This window comes from Mesocricetus auratus, unplaced genomic scaffold, assembly GCF_017639785.1.
Source record: "Mesocricetus auratus isolate SY011 unplaced genomic scaffold, BCM_Maur_2.0 Super-Scaffold_100799, whole genome shotgun sequence".
Lineage (NCBI taxonomy): Eukaryota > Metazoa > Chordata > Mammalia > Rodentia > Cricetidae > Mesocricetus > Mesocricetus auratus.
The window spans coordinates 29,534-47,544 of NW_024429272.1; positions in this window are offsets into that span (position 1 = coordinate 29,534).

Consider the following 18,011-nt stretch of genomic DNA (forward strand, 5'->3'; position numbering starts at 1 on the left):
AGTCACTGGAATACAGTACAGAATCCTTGTGAAGACTTTTGTTTCTTTTTATTTTTGATTGGGCTTTCCTATTAAGTTTTGTTTTGTTTACTGGAGAGGTAGGAAAGGCAGACAGCAGATACAATGGAACGAGTAGGGGGAATAGTGGGATTGGGAAGCATGATGTGTAACCAACAGAGAATCAACAAATCAGGAAATTAGGAAAACCTGTCTCTGGTTTCCTTGATATCTACCATCAGTGATAACACAACAGACAGAATGAATTCCAAGATAATTTATGCAATGTTTATTTTTTGGTGTGGTTGGCCTTAAATACTCATTTGTGCTTTTTTAAAGGCTTGTTTCTTATAGTTACATGTATGGGTGTTTTGCGTGCATAAGGCCTGTACACTACATGCATGTAAAACAAAAAGTCCAGAAGAGAGCATCAGATTCCACATGACCTTGTAGTAGAAGAAGCTTTTAGCTGCTCTCTTGGTCTTTTGGGAGAAAAACAAATACTCAAAAGGAGAAGCCTTCTCTCCAGGGCCTGCACATGACTTTAGTCCAGCTAGTCATGTGTGCTGTGTTTGTTGGACTAAATCATAATCAACCAATGAGAGAAGTTTTATGAGGCCCAGGCATAAATGCATGATGTAGGTAGGCTAATTGTCTTAGGATGCCAAGTGTCCATGGAGGTTTTCATGGGTTCAACATCCTGCTCCATTATCACCGATTGTCAAGTTTACAGCAAACCTCTCAGATCTTATCCTGGATGACAATGCAGATTAGGGCCATCTGATGAAATCTAGATGGGAGAAGACCCTCCTGGTGGTGGAGGTGTGCTTAGAAGTCCTTGATGCTTCAGGTAAGCAATGTTTGGAGGAAGCTTCAGACTAGCCAGAGTGGATGGAGTCTGCATAGAAGCCACATGCCTCTGACAGAGAGCTTGTCTGTGCAGTTCTAGATGGTGAGATGGTTGATGCTGGTCTTTTACCACAGCAGATCTCAGAGTACAATGAGGAAGGATATCTTCTAGATGACTGCTTTATTCTTGTGAAGCTCCTATGGACCGGACTGACTTCTGACTTTAACACTGAGTAAGAGAGGTAATGTGTGCGGGATTGACCCCGTGGGTTCCCAACTGTTACTGTCAAAGCAGGGGAACAGAATCTACTCTATATGAATAAAGGACATATATACACAAGAACATCAATATGGAAACACAGCTTATTCAATTCCATACATGAGATGATCAGCCTGAGAGATGGCTCAGAGAGTAAAGGTATCTGCTGTCAGGCCAGCAGGCCTGAGTTCTTTCCCTGGTACTCACATGGTTGAAGGATAGGACAAATCCCTCACAAATTGTCCTGTTATTTCATGTGGGTGGGGGTGTCAAGATATGAACCACAAAACCTAAGGCTTCCCCATCCTCACTTACCCTGAAATCTCTCCCTTTGATGCACTCTTTTAATTATGTTACTGTGGGTTCCATTTGAGAGATTTGGGGCTTTTTCTATCTTACTTTCATTGCTGAGATGTTATAGGAACCAAGAAGGCCAACACCAAAGCATCACCTGAAGCACAGGTTAAGGGAAGGCAGCCACTGGCATTTCTAACATAGCTGAGAAAACTGCTCTAGAAGGCCTCCTCTACATGCCTGGTGTACCAGTCAGGCTCTCCAGAGTAACAAAAGACATGAAATGAATCTCTATATGTATACAAAGGGGATTTATTAAAATGACTTTCAGACTGTCGTTCAGCCTATAAAACAATGCCTGGCTAGGATGGAAAGTAGTTGCTCAGTCCATATTGCTGAATGTTTGAACTGGTCCTTAGTCTATGCTAGAATCCTAAAGAAGTAGGCTGTAATGCTAGTGAAAGACAGGATGTGCTAACAAGACAAGACAAGCAGGCAAAGAGGAAATGTTTCCTTCTTCCCTGTCCTTATATAGGCTTCGAAAAGAAGGCATGGTCCAGATATTTGGATTAAACATCCGTATTAAAGGTGTGATTCCTCTCTCAAAGGTTCAGACTAGAAGTAGATCATCTTCAAATTAAGCACATATCACCCATAGCCCTGTCCTCTATTTTTGGGTTTTAGTTAGATTAGATGTAGTAATGTTGACAACCAATAGCCATCACAATAGTGTTCCCTCTTTACAAATAGTCTGGAGCAAAGGGCTCCCTTAGAGAGAGAAAGGATGGAATGACAATAATCAAAAGATACTTCTGGATCAGCAGTACATCTCAGGGTCTTGATTACATTTAGTAGGCTCTTTGTGGCCACGGATGGCTCTAACAGGATGAAATGTCAGTCTCTGGTTACTTGGTAGGAGGGGTTCAGCTAAAATCCTAGACACAGACACAGACGCACACACACACACACACAGACACACAAACACACACACACACACACACACACACACACACACACACACACATACACCAAACCAGACAAACAAAAAGCCATTCTTTCTACACTATTGGGGATTTGAAATTCCAGTAAATATGATGTGTCTGGTAGTAACTGTGGTAGAAAGGGTTCCAAGAGTGGGAGACAGGTACTCTTAAAAGAACAAGGAAGAAAGGCCTAACACAGCAAACACACTGGACATGTCAGAAAGAGTAGGTTTTCTTTGGCTATTTGAATTTGGAGCTGAACTCCTCCAGACAACTTCTTCCTCTTTCCATTCATCCTCAAAAGGAAAACAAAAAGCAAAAAGACAAAAAAACCCTAAAAAGCCAAAGCTCCCACTTAAAACAGGAGTGCCCAGGGTAGACTACTGAGTGGTCTTCTTTGTAAACAAGCTAGAAGCATCCCATTGAACAGTTACTAGGATTTGATGTTTCTCTAAGCATCAGAGAAGCAAGATTTGAAGGTGGCAGCAGCTGGAAACAAATCATAATCCAGAGGCAAATCATACCCCAGAACTCAACACTGACACTACCATCAGGAGCAGAGACACTGCAGTGTGTCTTCAAGAACACTGATATTGCACAATGTGTCTGGTGCTGACTGAGAAATTTGCAAAATCTGGAGCTCTGAAAATGGCATACAGTCTTCCCCAAGTCATGGTAGAATTGACTCCTCCCTTTCTTTAGAACATAATCCCTAGAATGCAGTTGATGACTCAAGCTTGTATTTGAGTCCTAATCTCTGTAATAAGGGGTTGTGTTTCTGATACAAATTCCTCCACAAAAACATTGCTTGGACTGTCAAAGGTGATGAGACCAAACAGCCACTCCCAATGTCCATGCTACAGACTCCAAAAGGGGCTTGAAGACGTCAACTTTACCAGCTTTTCCTTTGAGCTTGTCTTGTTGTCACTCATTATTTTAAATAGTTTTATTTTACAACATAAATCATTTTAAATTATCATTTCTATAATTGGATGTTAGCTAGGGACATCAAGTTCTATTTATGAAGGGTCAATTTTATATGTGACAGTTAAAGTTTATGCTTTCCCCTGTATGACTTGCTGTGATGGCTAATCTTGGCTGTCTTCTTGACACATTGTTGATATCGGGACACCATCAGTCTGACTTCAAGGCATGGTTCTTTTGCATTGTTTTGATTGGTAGTTTATGAAGGAGGGCTCAGTCATCTGCAGTTAGTGCCATTCCTATTCAATGAGACTGGTCCATAAAGGAAGCTGAGTAGTAATGGGAGCTGTGGTTTAAAACCCCTGCCTTGGGTTCTTGACTTGGCTTCCCTTGATGAAGGACTGTAACATGTGAGGTGAATAACCCTTTCTCTTCCCCAAATAGGCTTTTTAAATTTTTATCACAATAGAAACTGACCTGAACAACTGCCATGTTCTCAGTACATGCTCTGATGGTCCATCCTTCTCCTGCATATCTGTTCATCACTGTACAAATTTCTGGACACTGCAGTCTGTTGCAATATCTACTCTGCCAAACACACCCCATTGCATACTCAGCTCTATTATAGTATTTTTAAATCTGATGTGACATGTTTCTCTCAAATACACCATGCTTCACTACTTTTCTCTCTTTAAAATTTTCTCTGAATGTTTCTGCTTTTACAACTTTAAATATTATCCTTTGCTTCAGAATAGAATATTTGTAGTCTGAGCTTTAACTTCCATGAAATGGGTGACTTATTATATTGAGGTATCTACTCGAGATTCAGAAAAGGAAATTAGAACACTGTATGTATTGGTTGAATGGCAATGTGTGTGTGTTGTGTGTGTGTGTGTGTGTATGAGTGTGTACATGAGTGTGTGTGTTTGTGATGTGGGCACATACATAATACTACTTACAACAGATTGCAGTGTCCAAAAATTTTGCACACTATTGGAAAAACTAGGTTACAGGTTGACAGGAGAAGGATCAGCCCTCAGAACATTTCCAAGGAATATGGCAAGTGTTCTAGTTCCGTTATTGTTGTTGTGCTGGCCAACTTTATGTCAACCTGACACAAGCTACACCAATCAGAGAGGATAGAGCCACATTTCAAACAAAATTCTCCATATGACCAGGCTGTAGCCAAGATGGTAGAGCATTTTCCTAATTATAGGAGTGCTCTGGTCACTGTGGGTGGGGCCATCTCTTGACTTGGCATACTAAGCTATACAAGAAAGCAGGCTGAACAAGATGTGGGGAGTAGGCCATTAAGAAGCAGCCTCCATGTGCTGTCATCAACTCCCACCTTCAGTTTCCTGCCTGTGTGAGTCCTGTCCTGACCTCCTTCAGTGATGAACAGTGATACAGATATAAGCCAAATAAACCCTTTCCTTCTTAACTTGCTCTTAGTCATGGTGTTTCAATGCAGCAATAGAACCCAATCTATGACACATGTGGATATCACAAGACATGTTTTAGGAGACGTGTCTCCCCTTCTAACATGCTGAGGCAGGTCTCTCTCGTTTCTGTGATATACTTTGTAGTCCAGTCCAAATGACCTTCCAGTTCCAGGCAATTTCTAGTCTCTGCCCCACATTTTCTGTTAGAAGTGAAAGAATCACAGATGTGTGCCACTGTTCTGGATTGATATGATTTCTGGCATTGAACTAATCGGACATGTACAGTCAAATTATTTTTCTCCTGAGGTTTATCTCCCCAGACTCTACTGTATTTTAAAAGCAAATAGCTAAAAAACCCAAAACAAATGGAGGCTGTCTCATGGTAAATGGATCTCATAAGCAACAGGTAGACTGAACAGAGAACTTCCTGGTCCCTCAGAAATCCATCAGGTACCCCTTCCAATAGCAATGACTTTCTCCACCACAGCCACAGCTACACTGAGTCTTATAGTAACCACTTATCTGTTTGTTGTTACCCAGTTATGCATGCCTAGTCACTTCCTCATTCTTGAAGGTTGTTATTGATGCCACAATCCTCAGAAACCACGATTTCCTTCTGTCTCTGTTTCCCTTGGCAGTTTTGACTGTGGTGAGGGAGATCTCTAACCATTTGGCATGTAGTACATGGTTTCAGGTTTTTGGATGCATGTTCATGATGAAGTCTAATATATTATATTCATTGTATGTCTTGAGCACTGGAGATGAATGTGGCATAGGGAGCTCCTGGTATAACTCAAGACCATGCTCCCGACAAGGGTACAGGCTAGGTGCTTTGTTGTTTTATTAGGAGTCCCAGCAATTACAGATCATGAATGTATTCAAAATTCACAAGCCTAAGAGTAAAGTCATTTAAATATTTAATCTTTAATGGACATCTGATGTTTTTACTTTAGAAATTTTAAAGTCTTACAATGCGTTACATTTGAGATATTTCTATACATAAGAAGATAAAATATGGTATGTATTCATACTGATAATTGGATTTCAAAGTCAGGCATTAAATTTGGAATTCATGGTTCTCAGTGACAAAAGTGATAAATGAATTTCAATATTAATATTTTCAGTTCTTACACATAACATATGCATATAACAACAGAGACAAGGCAAAATATGAATCATCTGTATGGCATATCAAATGAAATTATTATTGTGTTGTAAAATGATGTAAGATTATGTATGTAGCCGGCAGTGGTGGCACATGCCTTTAATCCCAGCACTCAGGAGGCAGAGGCAGGCAGATCTCTGTAAGTTCGAGGCCGAGCTGGTCCGACAGCCACCAAAACAATACAGAGAAACCTTGTCTCATAAAAAATCAAACAAAAAAACATTATGTATGTAGAAATAAATTAGTATACACACTAAAGTCTTTGATTCATCCTTGATCAAAATCATAATCAGCATCCAAAAGGAGGATACAATGTTTCATCACATACAGGGGAACCTTAGGATGTTTTTAGTCCAAGTGCTTTGTGAACTGAGCAGGTAGTCCTGCCATTCAGTATTCATCTAGGAGGGCAAGGATGATCTTGAGTAAATACTTACAGTGACATTTGCCACATAATGCAAGTTGTATCCATTACTCTCCATCTTGTCATACTCTTGCATCTAAGCCATCTGAGTCTGTTTACTTATGTGAACAGAGAGCTTCCACTAATATGTGAAATAGTTATTACTATACTCAGGACTCCTCAAGAATGATATTTACGATAGCTTTTGAAAGGAGTGCTAAGGGGAAGTGGATTTGTTCATAGAAAACTGTAAACAATGACTGCTGTGTGAGGCTGTTCTTGCCACGGATTTATTTTCCTAGGTACTGACTCACTGATCTCCCTGACCTGGCATTTTCAAATAAAGATGAAAGATAACTTTAATATGTACTCATAATGGACACTTAACTCTACTTTGTCTTCCCTATGAACTATACCATGTATCCAAATGTACATTAGCATTCAGATCGCAAATTACACTGTGTGTAAACTTTATATTAGCCATTTATGTTTGTCTATAAATCCTTAAGATGTAAAATGATACTCTGTTTTACTATGGTATAATGCTTGGCTTGTATTCTGTCTGAAATCTTTTATCCTATTTAATGCTGTCACGCATATTCAGAAAGCATGGTTTAGGCAGTGGTTTTACGTTTATGGATTCACACCCCAAGGGGTCTGGGTGGAAAGACACTTTCATAGGGGTTGTATATCAGATATCCTGCCTATCAAATACTAATAGTACAATTTGTAACAGCATCAAAATTACACTTACAAAGTAGCAATGAAATAAGTTTGTGGTTGTGGAGTCATGATGACATGAAAATGTATTGAATGGTCTTAGGGTTAGGGAGCTTGAGAACCAATGGAGAAAAGGATTCCACCTGCTGTGTATGTGCAGTGAGTTCATTCCATGGTTGCTCAAAACTATTCACTTGGAATGCACAGCACACTAGGAATGCATGTTGAGTGGGAGATCTTTATCCCATTGCTGACAAGAAGGAGAAACAGAGATAGGAAGGGGACGGACTGGACAAACTTACTGGACACCCCATGCCACATATGCTGGGATATTTTCAAAAGAAATAGAATCCTTACTTTCTCCCTAAGCCCTCTTTCTAATACATACGTGGGGTATATTAAAGTTTGAAGTGTAAACAAGAGCAAAGAACACTGATTTTAGGAAGTTTAGATGATCTAGCTTAAAAGGAAACTCCCAGGCAATTTACCCCTGTAGGTCTTTACTTCTATATCAGTAAAATGGGGTGACTGGTACATACCTACAGAGTCTCACTGACAGTATACCGAAAATTAGAAGTGTAATAACTAGACATCTGGCATGGATGGAGCACACTGCAGGTGTGTGATACATACCTAATGACGTTCAGCTTCATTAGTACTTAAGATATGACCAATCTGTTTATTCTGGGACTTCTACTGTAAAAGAGTGTTTTAACAAATCGTGATTATGACCAGACAAAGACTGCAAAACAAATCCAGTTTCTTAAAGAATTAGATTGAGTCATTTTGTCTAGAGATCCTTCGATTTTACAAACATTGAAATCCAAGAAAGTCCCTGACAGCTAAAGGAACCAAAACATAGGTTGGGTATAATTTTACTTCCAACCTATTTGAATTTGTAGGCACTGCATACAACCATAGATAGTATTCTGAAATAGTACATCCAAAAGTGTGAAAAATATAGAAGAAAACACTTTCCATATTTGCTTTCAATACTTCCTTGGTAACAGTCAGAAAATGACAGAGCATCCCACAGGACAAAAGACTATGGCAAACTTTTCTCAACTCAAATAGTACTAGAAAACAACTACAGCTAAACTGTTCCCCAAAAGGCCAACAAATAAGAAAGATTCAATGATTTCTAAAGCCGATTAGTAAAAACTAAAAATGGCATCCTGAAATTTTCAGGCAAATAAATGGAACCAGAAAAAAATAATCCTGAGTGAGGAAATCCAGACACAGAAAGATAAGCTCTGCCTGTATTCACTCATAAGTGGAAATTAGATGTAAAACAAAGTACAACCAGGCTATAATCCACAACCCAGAACAGGTAGGTAAAAAGAAAGATACACATGGAAGACTTCAGGAAGTGAAAAAACCAGTTAAGATATCCTGGGTAAACTGGTAGTGGGATAGATGGGAGGGGATAGGAGATGGGAACCTGAGGGATCAAGAAGACCAGGTTGGGGGAGGGACAGAATGGGAGAGAAATGAAAGAGATATCTTCATAGAGGGAATTCTCTGATGCTAAGCGAATTCTCAGGAATACACAAGGATGTCCCCAGATTATACTCATAGCAACAGTGGAGAGGGTGTCTGAAGGGGCCTTCCTCTTTCATCAGAATAGTGACCATTCTAATTGTCATCAGAGTACCTACATGCAGTAACTGACGGAAGCAGATGTATTGACCCACAGCCAAACTGAGCTGAGCTCCTGGAGTTCAGTTGAAGAGATGGAGGAGGGATCATACGAAAAAGGGGAGGTCAAGGGTATGATGGGTAAAACCACAGAGACAACTGACCTGAGTAAGTAGGAGCTAGAAGACTATAGACTAACAGCTGGGAAACCTGCATGGGACTGAACTAGAACTTCTGAATGTGGGCTGACAGTTATGTAACTTGAACTTTTGGGAGAGTCCTGGCAGTGGCACTAGGAGCTAACCCAGGGACGTGAACTAGTTTTTTGGAGCCCTTTCCCTATGGTGGGATACATAGATCAACCTTGATAGAGGTCAGAGGGGAATTGTACTGCCTCAACTTGGTAGGACAGACTTGGTCACTCCCTAAGGAAGGCCCTACTGCTTGTGAGGAGTGGATGAAGGTTAGGAAATGGGTGGAGGCAGGGGGCAGGAGAAGGGGAGGCAGGGGGACCTGGGGCTGGTATGTAAAACTACAAACAAATTTTAGTTTAAAAAATCCCTCAAGAAACCTACATCATAGCCTATAAAGACCTCACACATTTCCTCTTTCTTTCACTTACCATCCATATAATTCCAATGTCCCAAGATTCCACTCTGAAGTGTAAATAAAAAAGCACCCATTGCCCAACACGGAATTTAATCACAGTATTTCACTACTGGATCTGCCAGTCCAATCTCCCAGCAAAATTGAAACTATATACTTGAGGACATGAGCATGAAATAAACTTCTTCCTACTAACATCTTCCTTCTCTCTCCTCCAACGTAGTAAACTAGGCAGAAGACACGACACAATAACAACCACTTCCATATGGATGCGTGTCCTAGACAGTTATACTTATAGTTCAAGGCTATTGGAGTGTATTTAAAGTTAACTTTTAGTAGCACATCTCCAAAACACCAAAGGATCCAATTAAAAAGTGGGCTACAGAACTAAATAGAGAATTTTCAATAGAGGAGTCTAAAATGGCTGAGAGGCACTTGAGAAAGTGCTCAACATCCTTAGCCATCCAGGACATGCAAATCAAAACAATTCTGAGATACCATCTCACTCCTGTCAGAATGGCTAAAACCAAAAACACCAATGAAAATTTATGCTGGAGAGGATGTGGTGAAAGGGAAACACTGCTCCATTGCTGGTGGGAGTGCCAACTGGTTCAGCCACTTTGGAAATCAGTATGGAGATTCCTCAGAAAAATGGGAATAAACCTACCACAAGACCCAGCAACTCCACTCTTAGGCATATATCCAAAAGATGCCCATTCATACAACAAAGATGGCTGTTCCACTATGTTCATAGCAGCTTTGTTTGTAATAGCCAGAACTTGGAAGCAACCTAGATGTCCCTCAACCGAAGAGTGGATAGAGAAAATGTGGTACATCTACACAATGGAGTACTATTCAGCTGAAAAAAATAATGGAATCCTGAGATTCGCAGGCAAATGGATGACACTAGAAGAAACCATCCTGAGTGAGGTAACCCAGTCACAAAAAGAGAAACATGGCATGTACTCTCTCATATATGGATTTTAGACATAGATCTGGGGAGTGCCAGCCTACAATCCTATGGCCAGAGAGTCTGGGAAACAGAAACTTCATTTAGTGGCTGATCGAAGAAGAGGCAGACTCCCTTGGTTAAGTAATGAGCTGAACTCAAGAAAGCCAGTAACAGAGAGGGAGGACTGATGATCAAAGAGATTAAGACTGGGCTGGTTTAACCCCCAGAAACAGCTGACCAGACAAAGGTTAACTCTTGAATCCCAGGCATCAGCCTGGGAATCCAGCATGGGACTGATCAAGACCCCCTGAATCTGGGTGTCAGTGAGGAGGCCTAGGTAATCTATTGAGCCTTGGGCAGCAGATCAGTACCCATCCCAAGTATACACAGGGACTTTGGACTCCCATAGAACAATGTGAGGTGCACTCTCACCCTGAACTCTTGGGGAAGGGTCTAGGCCCTGCCCTATATGAAATGACAGACTATGGACACCCCCATGGAGGGACTCACCATCCCTGGGGGAATGAGGGGATAAAGGCGGGTTTGGGGGTAGGGCACGGCAGGAGGGGAGGGAAAGGGAGAGAGACCTGGAACTGACTTGTGAAGCAACCTTGTTTCTCATCTAAATTTAAACTGGAAAATTAAATTAAAAAAATAAACCATACAAAAAAAAGAATGTATTATTCAGGAAATCTGAGAGGTCAACCATGTAAGAATAATGTCATCACCAAAGGAGTCATGATGCATAGTTTGAGGATGACTTCTCTAAGTAGAGGAATATTTTGCAGCATGAGATTGGTGTCAGGAAGGTTCTCAAGCATAGGCGTCTTGCCCACATTGGACCTCTACACCACTTGAGTGTCCTGTCATCCCTCTGAGTGGCTTTGTCCCCTGTCTTCTGATGTGGCCCCATTACCATGGTCAGTTAAGGGCACTGAAGGACCTACTCACAGAATTAGAGAATCTTGGGTTTCTTTTTTTTGGCATATTCAGAAATAGTTTGATTCTTACTGGAATTTCTAGTTCTCTACTTTTGGCCTTCTGAGAGCAGCTGTCATGGCTGCATTGACCACTTGTCTCTGTCACCTTTGGTAACCAGAGGTCCAGTTGAATTGATGGGTTATGGATGCAGGGGTGGTTGGAAGAGAGTCAAGGTCTTACTATCCAGAGAGTGTTTCTAGCAATCTGCAGCAACAACTCCAGATGGAGAAGTCTCAGGTGCAGTACGTGGTGGAGAAGCTGAGGCAAGAGACCAAGAAGGTGCTAGGGGAATGGATCCTGCTGCAATACTACTTGGATGAACTGAAAGTCATCTGTGAGAAAGAAGAACGAGTCATCCGTGACCTCCAGACCCAGGAGCATCAGGTAGAGAAAAGCAGCTGGGTCAGGGTCAGGTCCATCATTATTTACACATGGACTATAAGGGTGTCTGTCCATCGACAAAATTGTGGATTTACTTATAATTTATACACATATAAACGCACACAAACACACACACTTTTCATCCTCTGCTTTCATGACATCCAACTGCTCATTTCATTGTCCATGCATCAGTAGTACTACGAAGGCAGTCTCTTATGAGTACCAATTGCCACATACACCCTGCTGTTGTACTAGAGGCTGCAGTTCAAGCAGGGTGATGGGTCAATAAAACTTCACAGTCCCACATCACACTGTATTGGGAGTGGTGCTCCGTACAAACTTGAGGGAATTTGTTCCAATTCCTGTGGCTCATTTGGTTTGCAAGTTTGTATGATATCACAGTGGGGGCAGGAGAAGCAGATTGCCAGGCAAGGAGACAATGTCAAACTAGTGTTTCTTTTTGTCTGCTCATTAGATGGCATGTGGCCTTTCTTCCTCATATTTTCTGGAATCCAAGGTATTCTCTTACCATGCACAAAACTTGGTTCACCCTGACAGAACCTCCAGTGGGACTTTGCCAGTAGTGTTTACTGTGTGTTTCTTTGGCAAATTCCCCCATCCTGGAGATTATAGTATGGAGATGATAGGTTTTCAGAGATGTGGAATTCCTGGAAGACAGGCTTAGAGTTTTGTAGGTTGAAATCTTCAAAATGAGTGGCTGTTATGTTATCTGCTTGCCCTCTTTTCACCTCTGTCTCTGTCTGTCTGGCTATCTGTCTGTCTGTCTGTCTTTCTCTCTCGCCCTGTCTGAGTCTCTATTTCTCTTTCTTTTTCTTTCTCCCTCTCTTCCTTTCTCTGTCTCTCTGTTTATCGATATGTCCATGTCTCTGTTTGTGTGCACAGCTGTATATATGCAATCACCTAGAGAGGGCAGTGGAGGAAATGAGGGGGTTATTATCCAATGCATGTGGAAGGTGTTTAGAGGAGACCACTTGGTTTGTCAGTCTCTATCCGGAAACAGGAATCCACCTTCACAGAAGCTTCCTCGAGATCCTCTGTGTGTGCTTGCACTGGTCTTAGAGTGAATTCATACCTATGCTCAAATCTCTACTAAGATCACAATCTTCTAATGAACAGGAGCAGCAGAGACTGGAGGGAAATCTACAGTCCCAGCAAAAGGAGGAGCTAATCATTGAGAAAAAGACCTTAGCAGGAAAGCTGCAGAATTACCTGACTGTCTCCCAGATGAGGTATGAGCCAGGAGTTGAAATTGGGAGCCAGGTTCAAGTCAGTATCTTCTACTTTTGATTTCTGCCTTTTGTGCAAGAAATAGGCAAGGCTCCAGGCAACACCAGGGAAACTACACGTCTGAATACTCTGCTGTTCCGGGCAACATGAACTTTTCACTAGGAAGTAATAGGCTTGATGTAGGCCTTTGTGTAAGGTTTTGTCTGGATATGCGGCATGAGAGTGCCCCATGGCCTTACCAGTTTTCTAAGCTGTAATGTCGTTATATGTCTGCCTATAAAATGATGTGGTCTGTGTTTAACTCACCATGAATATTCTGTGTTTCTCCACTATGCTGTTATTTGTGTATTTAATATGGTGTGTTGGAGAATGTTCTGTTCTTTCTTTATATAGCACATACATACAGTACTCAGATCAGCCAGCGACACTGGTAGAAGCCTGACAAATTCAAGGACAAGCTTTTCTGTGACCCTTATTCACTGGGGGTATAAACTACGACTACTGTCATGTGATCAATGCTACAGTTTTCAGCATAGTCGAGTATTTGTGAGGTCACATTTGACAGCTGACAATGCAGGACCCCACTAGGACTGCTCTCTGACTGGTCCTTCCTCTTCCAGATCAGAAAAACTGCAACAGGAGATAGAGAAGGCTTCAGGCCATGATGAGAGCACCCTGCAGACAGAACTGCAGTTCCACGAGCACTAAGAGACACAGGCAAGTGAGCCACCATTGCATTGTATTTTCACAAACAATGGCATTCCTGGGGAGGTGTTTCTTCCTCAAATCTATGTTTGTATGTGTGAATATACCCTGGTTTTGTCTAATTGGTAACAGAACAATGGTGATTTTGGAACTGACTGCCTTTCTTTATCTCACAGCACACTTTCAGAGAATTAAGGAGGTCTAAGGAAGCCACAGAAAAGCAAAAATCACAACATTCTCCAAAATAGAATCAAGACCTCACCATAAGAACTGTCAATCTAGCTGTAATCTCACCCGTGATGCAAATATTATGCTAAGTTATTTGGTATGTCCAATGTCTGATTCATGTGTTTCTTGTCTCAATTTCAGGAGTAACAAAATCATCACAAAGAAGTTTGAGATCCAAAATACCTTCCAAGAAATACTCAGAGCCCACACATCTACCAGCAAGTGGAGCTCAACAACATGGAGGGAGGACATGTCTCTGCTCAAAATTCTCATCCTGTCCAGTGCTGAAGCTACTGCTTTTCACTGTTTGTTCGTGGTTTGGGATTGTTGTTCCAGTTTCACGTTTTATGATTCTTTGGATCTGAGTTTTGTTCTTGTTTTGTGTTTGATATTTTATTAAGATTATATGTTTTATGTACTCCATGCCCTGTTGAAGCCCTTTGTTCTTGTTTCATATTGATATTTGGCTAAAGCTATATATTTTATATATAAAATGCCCTGTTAATTCCCTACTGAGTGCAATGACTATTTCTTTTTTCCCTGGAGATTTATTTAAATTAGACACAATGTAGTTTTAATGTGGTTCCCAATTATCTCTCCCTCCCAGCCTATCGTACCCTGTCAACCCAGTTCCCCTTCCACCTTCTGCACCCCATCGTTTTAGGCCTTGCATGTGGGATCATCAAAGTTTGTCACATCATTTAAGGCTGTGTCTAGGGATTCTCCAGGGGAAATGACTATATTTAAATAAATAAACAGGTTAAACTCTTCATTATGGGTGTGAAGTTTATGATTCAATTTCATTTTTGCTTTATTTAATGGGCAATTATGCAACTGGAATACAAGCAATTGTGTTCTTTAATTTGGGCATGTGACCTACAAATTCAGGAGGAAAAAACTGTAATACCTTTTGTGGCTTGAAATTCTTAAGCCAACTGAAATCTGGTATGTAAGGGTACTTGAGGATCGGGGAGGATGGGGAATCCAAGCCAATAATTTCAGTTGAATCTTTCTTAATACAGCCATCTGGATTACAAGTTGGGCAGAGAGTGATGGTCCAGCCTGTAAGTATACAGAGAAGAATCTCTCTATGCCTGAAGTACACCAGATAGCATAGTGGACACACCTAGTTGTCAAGAGAAGCCTTCCTGCTAGCCAGGTTCCAGAGCCGCATCAGTCTCAAATAAACACAGAGGAGGCTATATTAATTAAGAAGCTGTTGGCCTTGCTTGTTTCTTACTGGCTAGCTCTGACTAAAGAAATTACCCCATAATTGTTAATCTAAGTATTTCTCTTACCGGAGAACTTTCTGGGCTTCTTATCCCTATGGCAGTTACATCTTGACTTCCTGTGTTTTTCCTACCCAGGATCCTGCTTGACTCCTAGTCCCACCTATCTGCTGCCTTTTGCAGGGAACATCACATTGTCCATTCTTTTGGTATTCCTCACAACCCCATGGGACAGTCTATTGTGGAGCGCACCCATGCCACTCTCAAGCAGTATTTTAGGAAAATTAAAAAAGGGGCAGTATGTTACCTCCCCAATATTCAGTTATCCACCATACTTTACATTTTAAATTTTTTGACCATAGACCATAATAATTTGTCTGCTATGGAGAGACATTGGAACAAACCCTCCCAGTCCTTGGGATGGGTCAGATGGAAGGATTTGATCACAGGAAAATGGCAGCTACCCACTCCCCTACTAGCTAGGGTCCGAGGGGCTGTTTGTGTTTTCCCTCCAGGGAGTGAGAAGTCCATTTGGGTCCCCGAATGGTGAATCAGGCATGTCGACCCCAATACTACTCCGGATACTAGTAATGCTCACCATGCTAAAGATGATCCAACCATTGCTGAACACTCAGGTAAGGGAAATATGGATGTTGGTGAGGATTCCCCCATGCTAATGCCAGTTAGTCATTCCAGCTCCCTGTTCATCCATTTTATAACACCAATAATACATTGGAAGCGGCTGCTGCCAATGAGATTAAAAAGTCATAAACTAGACATTCTGAGTTTCCCCTCCTAAGACTGATACCAGGGTCAGGAAGTAGGGGAATCGAAGAGATTCCCAGCGGCATACGCCTTTAATCCCAACACACCTTTATGCAAGTTCCAGGACAGCCTCCAAACAATACAGAGAAACCCTGACTCAAAAAAAAACAAATTGGTAACAGTAAAGAGGTACTGGTAAAGAAAAAGAAAAGGACGAAGGTATATGGAATGAAAATTTTTGTTTACATTTAAGTTCTATTTTGTGAGTCATCTCTAAAAACTTTTGGCCAAAAGCCTGGCCTCTCCACCTTGTATCTACAGAGTTACAAGGAGTAGGTACGGCTGTACCCCATGACTGTAGCTCAAATGGGGGAATGATAAAGAACATACAGGACTTTTTAACCCTTTTAGTTCAAGGATTGGCTGGAGTTGTTCTTTTACATTGATTTCAATTAAGGAAGCTTCATTACAACAGACTAATCATGACCTAGGGAAAAAGGATGACTAAAAGATGCATGTATGTTCTGAATGTATGGTGTGGCCACACCAGTATGTATGAAATGTGATTGTGAATGCGTGAGTGTGAACTGCTTATATGATTAAAAGGATACTTAAATCCCTTCAAAAATAGTTAAGAAGCTACCTAGATTGCTTTATATATAGCCAAAAGGAACATCCAGCCAGTCTGTTATTGTTTTAACAGAAAAATTTAAGATACAAATGAGGCCTTGTCAGCTAGTGAGAGCTCTACAGGTTAGATTGGGAAAGACTGCTCACAGACTTCAAATAATTTTCAAAAGTTATTTGGACACAGTATAGTTTACAATCTTTGAGTGATTTTCAGAAGTTTTTGGGAAATATTTAATGGATATGTCCTTTTTAATGGGCATCTACAAATAATCTAAGTAATAATCCCAATTTACCTAGATAGTTAACCAAGGAGGGTAGACAAATCTTCTACTGTTATGGTCCAGCTTCAACAGCTCAAAAATTTTTTTAGAAAATAAAAAAGGGGAATAATGCCCCCAGCTCCCACATGACTCACCAAATAATACACCCCTCATTTAAAAATTTTATAATGTGAATGCCAGTGAGCTTCAGACAGATTCTGGCATGATGGAACTTGAGCAACCATTGCTCAGGTCAAATGGAGACATCCATACACTAGACAGTGGAGAAGACCCTAATTTGGGGTCGAGGGCATGTTTGTGTTTTCTTGCAGGAAAAGAATAAAGCTTCGGCAGCTGTCAGACCATTTAGTGAGATGCATAGAGCAGAGAAAAACTGGACCTGAGACCATGGGAGCCTACCTAAGCCAGTTTGAGTGAGATCTCCTAAATCAGTGTTCTTGACACTTGATGTCATCGAACCTACAGCCCAAGAAAGAAAGAAAACAGTCAGTTCGAGATTTCCAGTTTCTCAATATACCTGCTGCATCAACCTTCCGGACCCATGACTTTTCATCATGAAGCCAACAGAGAAAAAAGGACCCATTTAAAGCATTTGGACATTGGTATGGACTATGATGAGTGGCAAAAGCCTCTTTTCAGTATTTGAACAGGACATGGTCACTTGAAATATCAGACTTGATGGTTCCTGTTTCTAGAATCACAACTAGGCCAGTGTATTTTTCTGGAGAAATGCAACTTGTCCTAATGCGACAACTATTGTTCATATTTTTCATAATGCTACATGTGTAACATCAATGATTATGCCCAATGTATCTGTGCAAGTGCACTTTCTAACAGCTTTCCTGAGCAGATCTTGAAATGATTGTAAACTTTATCAAATTGTAAATGTAAATCACATGCGAGTTACCCTTGTAACAGAATGTAAATCACGTGCATGTTACCCTTGTAACAGATGAAGGCTGGTAGAATGTTATGGCCCAGATCTGGAGATGGGTATGGTGATGGAGAGGCACTATGCCAATGGGGGTCCTGGAAATGGTGGCAGTGGCAGTAGGCATTCTGGCTTTATGCAGAGCTCAAACGTGCCTTGTTCCAGAGGCAAGAGATCTGTAACCAAGTATTGCTTAGCTTAGCCCATGGCAATCCCGATAGCCACGAAGGTTGGTTACAGATGATTTAAGATTGGGGTGTCTCCGACGATGGGCAACCTGTGGGGAAGACCCCTCCCACCTAAGACAGGGGTTCAAGGTCCCCCAAGATCGGGAAAGGGAGGGTGACCCTACTTGACCTAAGCCAGGAGTGCCTCATTTGAAAATAAAAAGGGGTGAATT